Here is an 8,984-nt window from a genome sequence, read left to right as displayed (position 1 = left end):
GAGACAATATTGCCTCAAACGTCTGTTACGATGTCAGGAGCTGCTGCCTGTTTCCTTTCCCCTTCGCTTTCCATTCTGAAGACTGTTGTGTGTGAAGTTCTCCTTTCCTCCCTCTTCATTCCACTGGGGATGACTTGTCCTGAATGCTGGAGTTTGGGATCAGACACATGGAGTAGGCTGGCTGACAAGAGAAAAGCCTTTCTTTAGGCTCTACTAGCTTGGCAGTCACTAAGGCCTCATTCCTGCTTAACTTTACACACTGCACGTAGGTCCATTGAAGCCTAAGGGCCCAAGCCTTGCGTTTGGCCAAGCTATGCTTGGCGCAGGACCTGAGCTGGTGAAAAGGACGACACTGGCCTTGCATCACCTCTAAACTCCTTTCAACCCCTCTGTAAGTTACAGCAGTACCAGGCCTGTTCTAATCTTGCCCAAATGCAATCACCCAGGGGGCCATTGCAGCCACCAGATTGGGCATGTTCCCAACTCCCCCCCAAATGGGGACCAGGGGTGGAAGGAGTGGTGTAGAACCACTCTTTTAGTTCTGTGCCATCTGTGGCTTCTCCTTCACTGGGAGAGTGCTCAGCTGCTCGTGAAGGGCACCATTAGGTCTTTTTGCACTAATCTAACAGGACCAGAGTTTGGTCCCAAGTATCTTATTCCAAGAACAGTTCAAATGGAACTGATGCCTCTCTCACATACACCAATCTAAATCATTGTGTTCAAGCCAACTAGAGCTGAGTGGAACTGCCTCATTAGCACAGGTGTTTTAGACATGATTGGATTATGGGTTTTAGAACAAAAACATTAATGCATTTTAAATTACTGCACTTAAAAAAAAATTCCTAATTCTCCACTGCCTTGTACCTAGTGTAGTTATTTATACTACAGTGCAAATTGGCTGTAGAGAGTTGCCAAGTCAGAATAATAGCCTTTTAGATCCACATTGTGAAAGTATAAATGACCACGCCGGATGCGGAGTAGAAGAGGAACAGGCCCATAGTGTGCAAATAATTCACAATCACTTATTGATAATTCGGTAGTACTAGTCCTCTGAAAGTGCTAACCTCTAACCATATCCTTCATATCAGTTCATAAAATGAGGGCTTCTGATAAGTATAAACTAATTCAGAATATCTTGATCTTGCTATTGATCTAAACTACATTTTCTGAACCCTGTAAGAGGAGTTATCTTGACACCATCTGGTAGCAGTTTTTCATTTCTGACAATATTTAAAACTTATTTTGAGCTCAGGCAGTGATAAATGTACCTCAGATTTCTCCTGGCTTTGATAACCTCCTGAACTAAGCATATAATTTGTCTCACACTGGTGGTCCCTAATCTTCTAAACAGAGTTCTAGATTCTGAACTCATTTACCCTAGTGAAGCTGGAGTGACCCCACTGAAGCCAGGCATCCCAATTCAGAAAAGTAACCCTGTTTAGGAAAACATTTAAGCATGATCTTAACTTTCAGTGAAGTTGATGGGATTTAAGCATGGGCTTAACTTTCAGCTCATGCTTAAGTGTATTCCTGAATCAGGGACAGAACCACAGACTTCCACTGTTATGAACACACATCCCTAGGTTTTTAATGTCAGGGATTATTTATTCTTATTAATTATTACTATGCCTGGTTAGGAGGCAGGTAGCCAGTTTAAATCTGGATTTAAATGCAAGTTTTCTGTTGCAAGTGCAGCTCAAGCTTTGCTCAGCAAGAAATGTTCTATATCCTTTAGACAGAACAGCATGACAGCAAAAGCTTTCAGATGAAAACATGGTGTAAAAATGTAGCTTGTCTCCTCTCTTTATGTTCTTATGGCAAATGCAAAGGAAATTTATTGTTTACCATATGTGTAATCATTTTTATCTGATTACCTGTAGATGCCATATATGCCACTGTACAGGAGATACTATATACTCTCTCTCCTGCAGAGATCCTGTTTTATTACAAGTATGCTTCCCTTCTTTCACATGCCTTTATGGATTTGAAGGGGCTGCTTAGAATTTGTCACTTATTTTTAGCAATATAATTTTCTTTGGAAGAAACATTCTTGCTAAGCTTGACATGTGATATTTAATCACATATTGACCATTCAGTATTATTTTAATGCTTCCTGTCAGCTACAGTGCAGCAGGCAGAGTTCAAACAACACATTTGCCTGAAGTTCAGTATCCATTTAAATCAAATTTGTCAGCTTTCAATTTTTTTAAAGTAATATTTTATTTTTATTAAATGCAAGTTAATAATGCCTTGTCAGGCCAAAGGCATGTTTTAATGTGAACAACTCAGATGTTAAGTGAAACTGGAGCCATAGTGTCCCTATTAATGCAGTCATATAATCATCTTTATGCCAGAAATTTAACTTAATATAAACATACATTTGTTTCATGTTTCATTATTATTTTTGAGAAGCCTCTCAGACATATATAAACATCCATATCTGTTTGTGTGTGTACATACACAAATAGACACATTCATTTATAAGTATGTGTTTCTGTATATGAATGAATATATTGTTCGTACATATTATACACACATTTCCAGGTGTTCTTTTTTCTTGTTTAATACACAACTTATTTGACTGATGACATGACAGCATACATAGTACTAAAGCTTCATATATATTCTCACATTTTACACTGACAATTACAACACTTTCAATTCTTTGTACTATATAAGTATACACACCGCCCTATACATATATGTATATACACACTTCTAATGAGTGTGTGCACACATATATATGTGTTTTTCTATGGCTGTGTAGGAATATATATATATATACACATGTACACACACTAGTCACACATACATGCTCACACTGAATGTGTAGTGTGTGTGTGTAGGAATTTTCACACGCACACACTACACAACCCATATGCACACAAATGATGGCTGATCTTTTATGACTTTTTATCTCTACTCTTTTTATGAGTTATCCCTCTTCCCTTCATTCATGAAGATAAAGTCACAAGACTGATCAGCCTTCATGTGTTCTTGGACAGATAGATGGATGGATGCAAACTTGATCTAGTGAGCGTCATAAATACATGGTTTTACAGCCTTGTAGTTTACAGTGTAATGTCACACACTCTGATGAAGCAATGTACTTTTACTGAGCATTTCACAAATAATAGATAATTCTAGAACTGGAGATCCTGAGCTATAACAATATACTCTCTTGTTATAAAGCAGCTGCATGGTTTAGAAGACTGGTAATATGATGTTATGCCTTTCACTTCTTAAATCAATATTCAAAACTGGCCTAGATCAGTAGTGGCAAAAATGGTTTCCATCTTGACAGCCATACAAGGGGGATATGTGAAATTAGGTGGTGGTCTTTCCATTCCTAGTGGACAGGAATACCACCACAACTGATGCTAATTGGCACACTTGTCAGCAGTTTCAACAGAGAGGTGAATGGGCATGGCGCCTTAAGTACTCTCTCACCCTTTGTGATGTTATCTGATTAAAATATGACCATGTAGATCATTGTTGCTACCACTACATAGAATTGCAACAAATCTCGTACAAAGTATGTCAAGTAAGGTGTCTATGCAAAGGGTATGATTTGCTGAATATGATTATGCTATTTGTATGCATGTATCATTTTTGTATTTGAAGTTATGCGTATTGTCTCTATACCTGTATTTCAAATATGTTTGCTCCTGTGGTAAAGCCCACAAGGTATTTAGCCTGCACATGTTGAAGGGACTATTCAAGTTAAATGGCTCATCAAGGAACACTTACCTCCCAGTGGACCATGGGAGACGCCTATCTAGAGTTATTGGACTTTCCTGTGAACGTTCCATCTGGAGTATAGGCAATAGCTTCTGTTGTGACTAAGCATAATCATACATGGACATGTGACTTGCCCATGTGACTCCAAGCACCATCTTCTTACCTGTAATTTTCCACACAGTGAGGACGATGGGTTTCTCTTCATTTGGTAGAAGCTACAAAAGGCCTTAGAAACATCTCCCTTTTGGGGGGGGGGGGTCTCTTTCCTGCTCAAACCTCTGGACTATGAACTTATACTAATGGGAGCATTCTAATCAAGGGACTGAGGACGTTCCAATGATTTGGAAGCAACCAGAAACTTAACAAGCCAGCAGTTTATTCCATCCCTGCTACAAGCCTGATCCAAGAACTTTGCAATTATTGTATGTATTTGATTCCTTTAACCAATTTTAACTCACCTTTCTTTCTTTTATAAATAAACTTTATATTTTAGATACTAAAGTATTGGCAACAGCGTGATTATTGGATAATATCTGAGTTACATAGCGACCTGCAGAGCCATCCCTAAGGTAAAGTGAATTGGGGTGACCGCCCTGGGTCCCGCACTTTGGGGGGGGGCAGTGCTCCGGGGCTAGAGCAGCCACCAGCAGCTCCCCAGTTCTTCCTGCCCACTGGCAGGCCCTGCCAATTAGGGCCTCCTCCTCCCTGTCAGTGCCTACCGCCTGCTGCGGATCAGCTGTTTTGCAACATCAGGAGGCGCTAGGGTGGAGAGAAGAGAGGGCCCAGCGCACACAGGGGAGGGGGTTGAACTGGGCAGGAAAGAGGTGGGGTGAGGGTGGGCCTTAGGGGAAAAAGTGGAGTGGGGGCAGGGCCCGGGTGGAGCTAGTGCGGGGAGTACCCCCCTGGCAGATCTGAAACTTGGCACCTATGTCCCCAGCCCTGCACCCTCCTAGGGATGGCCCTGGTGACGTGGGTGTGTGGTTGTCCTTTGGCATCAGAAGAACCCTTTTGTTTGATGAAATTGGTTTTAAATAACCACTCATCATTAAGTCTCGTGTTTTTGGTGGTGATACAAGGACTGGAATGCTTAAGGAGACTGCTTTTCTGACTTCTTGTTCGCCAGTGTGGTGAGGCAGAAGTTTACCTTTGTTGCTGGTTTACTATATCTTATGGAAGAATAACCCCCAGTTTGGAGTGTGTCTGCCTTATTTCTCAGCAGTTTGTCCAGAATTTGGTATTCTCAGTTGTGACCCACAGACGCACTATTACACTCTTAGAGATGGTTTCTCCAGGCTATGGTATGATAATATCACACATTCCATGAAAGTTGTACTCCAAAAATGCTTTCCAGAGTCACTCATGCAATGACAAAGAGAAGTAATCACAGCACCGACAGGGAGACACACAGAGTTACGGGAGAGAAGCAGTGTTTTCTAGTGACATTGGAAAGAGATGGAAGGCGATGGGAAGGCTAGAATTGTAGAGAAAGAGGATTTCACATTGGCAGTGGTCGGAGAGTGGAAGAACAAAGAGGATGCCTGTGGTAGAGGATGGGTGGGGAGCAGGGAGTGTCTGAAATGGGCTTGAGTAGATAGGTAGAGGGAGGGTTTACAAAGAGAGCCAGATTCATGCCTAGATCTGTACCAGGTTCAGAAAATGGTCCCAATCTTCCCTCTGCTGTACTACCTTGGTGCTTGCACTGATTCTGTATATAATTTTAACAGCCTCTACCACCACTAGCGAGACCTGGCCATAATTTTTCAGTAGCTCCCCCTAGTGGAAAAGGGGAAGGAGGGCAGGCAACAGAAATACCAACGACTCTCTTCCCACCTAAATTCTTACTTGGGCACAAGAGGCCAGGCTAACAAGGTGATGCAACTTACAACTTCCTGGGTCAGCTTGGTGAACTGAGTTCAGGTCCAGCAAGTTCGAACTGGCCCCTTAAATGAAAGCTGAATCAGCAGAGATGTTTGTGGATGGGAGTAACATTGTCACATGTTTTTGTGTGTGCAAGAGGGTGAATGGCAGCTTTCTCCATGTGCTGGGGTCTGAAGAGCGATGGCTTGGGTAGGCCATAGAGCAGGTAGTGCTATAATTGCCTAATGGGTAAAAAAGGATTTCTGTCTCTAGTGGTGTCAGTCCAATTCCTTTCATGAGCCTAAACTTGCTATTGCAGTTATACCTCGGTATAGATTGTAAAGTCTGAGCCAACAGAACTATGGAGGGGCCATTCTTCCCTCAGTGTGACTGCACACCTCCCACTGAGGTACAATGAGAGCTAAGTAAGCGTTCCAAAAACTTAAATTTACTACATAGTAACAACATGGCTTTCCAAGTACCCAGCACAACCATTCTGCCAGAAGAGCAAAGTAAACAGACTTGAGGGCTGGCTTCCCTTCAACCTCTTTCTGCCTTTTCTCCAATCAGCAGCAGGGGGCAGGAATGAACACACACACATTCTGCAACCCATACTCATTCTGATTAGCACTTACAAATGTAAGTAGTCACACTCATTCGCCCAGACAAGCCTGATTTTCCCCAGTAATAATCTGTCACACACTTAGTACCTCCAAAAGGTGATCACAATTCATTAAATGTTAATTGCATATTCCCTATTAGTCTCAAGGCCACTCTTTCTGGAGGCCTCAAACTCATTACTAGTAGGTTGGAGAGGCACTAAAATCGCATGATCGCTTTTATCTGTTGACATGCCTCACTCCCAAATGATTGGACTTTAGTACCAAATAGGAATACAGGTCCTCCCCCCCCAGCAGCATACTTTCCCGCCTTATACCTATACTAGGTGAAAACTCATGATGTCATACAGGTGTAATTTACAAGCATAAACAAGCAGAAAATGGCTGAGAACAAACTTTGGACAGTAACAGACTGTGAATCCCAATGATGATCGAACTGGATGATAAAAAAAAGAAGCTCTTAATCATGTTGTAGCACTTTCTGTTGCTTCACACTGACTCAGACATTTGAGGAGTCAGAGGAACGCACAGGGTGACAATCCTGGAATCTTATTATACAGATTACATGCTCAAGTGTAAATCACTACAGGTCAGATTCTGCTCTTAGTTACTCTTGTGTAAACCAAAAGTAACTCCACTGACATAACTGGAGCTATTCTAGATTGACACTGGTGTAACTGAGAACAGAATTATATCTTTATATCATTTTGTATTTTTCTGTAATAGTTTTACATTTCCAGGAGAGTGCTGCTCTTCTCCCATTGTCTCTATGGCTCTGCAGAGGTTGGAGTCCTATACGTGGCATATCTTTGGATTTCATCTTCATAAGCTCTTCAGCAAGTAAGATGTCATTATAAAATAACCCTTTTGAGCATCCTCATCCCAACCAAATTTACTCTAATTTTTGAAGAATGCTTTGGGTTTCCATCTTAATCTCCATCATGCTAACAACAAAACTCCCCTGACCCTACTGAAAGCTGAATCTTTCCTATGCATTGTAAAACCAATGTACTTGTGTCCATAGCTAGCGCTGATCTGCTTCCATATATTCCCCAATCTAAAGATGTCTTTCAAATGCCACTGCTTTAACAACTTTAATATTCATTGCTGGTGAAATAAATTTGAGTTATTTCTAATGGAGAAACCAAAAATAAGAATGAGGTTAACCCTGTTACATTCAACTCTCTATCCCATGACCTTAATGGAACCTACCACTAGACTGACACTATGAATTGTTTGGGCTTTACATGGATTTTTGTGTGGATTTACCATTCCGTGAGTATAACCAGTTGTAACAGAGTCCACGACCCGCCCCTCTTCTTAGGGCCTGCTTTCCGCCCCCAATAAGGCTCAGAGAGGCTTCAGGGTTGTGCAACACCCATGTCTTTATTTATCTACAGTTATCCCACCACCAGTGTCTATCTATTTACAAGCTTTACAGGATTATTCAACCTCTTCTACAGGCAGAGTCAGCCTTCAGATAAGAGGCCTCCAGTTCCCTCCCTGGCTGCTCCCAGCTTTTCTATCCTTTGGCTTGTCAGGCCAGCATCAGGCCTTTTCCATCAGCCCCAATTGGTTTCCCCTGATTGCAGCTGACTGGGCAGGGGCTAATTAGATGCTTTTGCACCAGCACCCTGCTACATACCTCCCCACTTAAGCCAATGCCGGGCCTGCTCTTCCTTGGCCTGGGGTTTACTCTGGGGGTGGCCTCCTTGCCCAGTGGGGTGGTCCCTGGGCTCAACCTGGTGGGGTTCTGGCATGCCCTACCCACAAAAAGTGCATTGGGTAGGGGTAGGCCACCCCATAAGTCCACCTCCGCCCAGAGGTCGTCACACCAGTCGCAACCTTGGGCAGGTTGCCCCGGACACTCTCTTTCCTTTTCTGGCTGGGGAGACAGATCAGAGCCAACTGCCCTAAATCTGCCCTCTGTCTCTGGTTCGGGCCCTCTGCTTCCTGGAGTTTGGGCCACCCCCTTTTGGGTTTCTAGCCTCTGGTCTTTCTTTAGCTTTTCTACCTCTATTGTGGGGATTCTCTCCCCTGGGTGGTCCCATCCTGGGACATTTGTTCCTTCCTTGGTCCCTCCCGTAGGGTCCCTAGCCCGGCTGTGTTGTCTAGGGTTTGTATCTTTCTCTCCTTGAGGTTGTGGGACCCCCCTTTTTCAGGGTCCACCCCCATAGAGGACTGGCCCCCTCCCTTCATGTCCTTCTCTCTTGCTTTCTCTGTTAGTCCCCTCCCCGTGTCTTCTTTCCCTTTTGGGGCAGGGTTTCAATCTAACCCCAGGATCACGGGGTAGGGCAACCCCTCTATCACTCCTACCCGCTTCCAGGCGGACCTTTCCTGCACTTCCAGGGGTACCTGGGCCACGGGACAATGCTCCCCATCCCCGTGGATGCATTCCACCAGCATCCTTTCTCCAGGGATGAGCTAATGTGGCTTCACCAAGCGCTGCTGTATGAGGGAGTGGGCTGAGGCCGTAGCCCCAGAGGGGTCTAGTGGATTTCTCCCCACGCGCACAGGGATAGTGACTATTCCACACCTCTTCTTCCACCCCCCAGGCTTGGTCCAACCACAGAATTCAGCAACCCCACAGTCCATCACTGGGCACTCACGGCTCTTATGCCCTGGATGTCCACAGCGCCAGCACACAAGCTGCCCTGGGAGGCTAGGGGTTCCCTTGTGCTCCTCCTGTCGCTTATCTACTGGCTTCCCAATGGGGTGCTCACAGGATTTCTTGCCAGGTCTGATGCTCCCTCGGAGGGAAGTCTG

The sequence above is a fragment of the Lepidochelys kempii genome, chromosome 8, assembly GCF_965140285.1.
Source record: "Lepidochelys kempii isolate rLepKem1 chromosome 8, rLepKem1.hap1, whole genome shotgun sequence".
Classification (NCBI taxonomy): Eukaryota; Metazoa; Chordata; order Testudines; family Cheloniidae; genus Lepidochelys; species Lepidochelys kempii.
The sequence above is the reverse complement of the archived record's forward strand: the minus strand, read 5'-3'. Positions refer to the sequence as shown.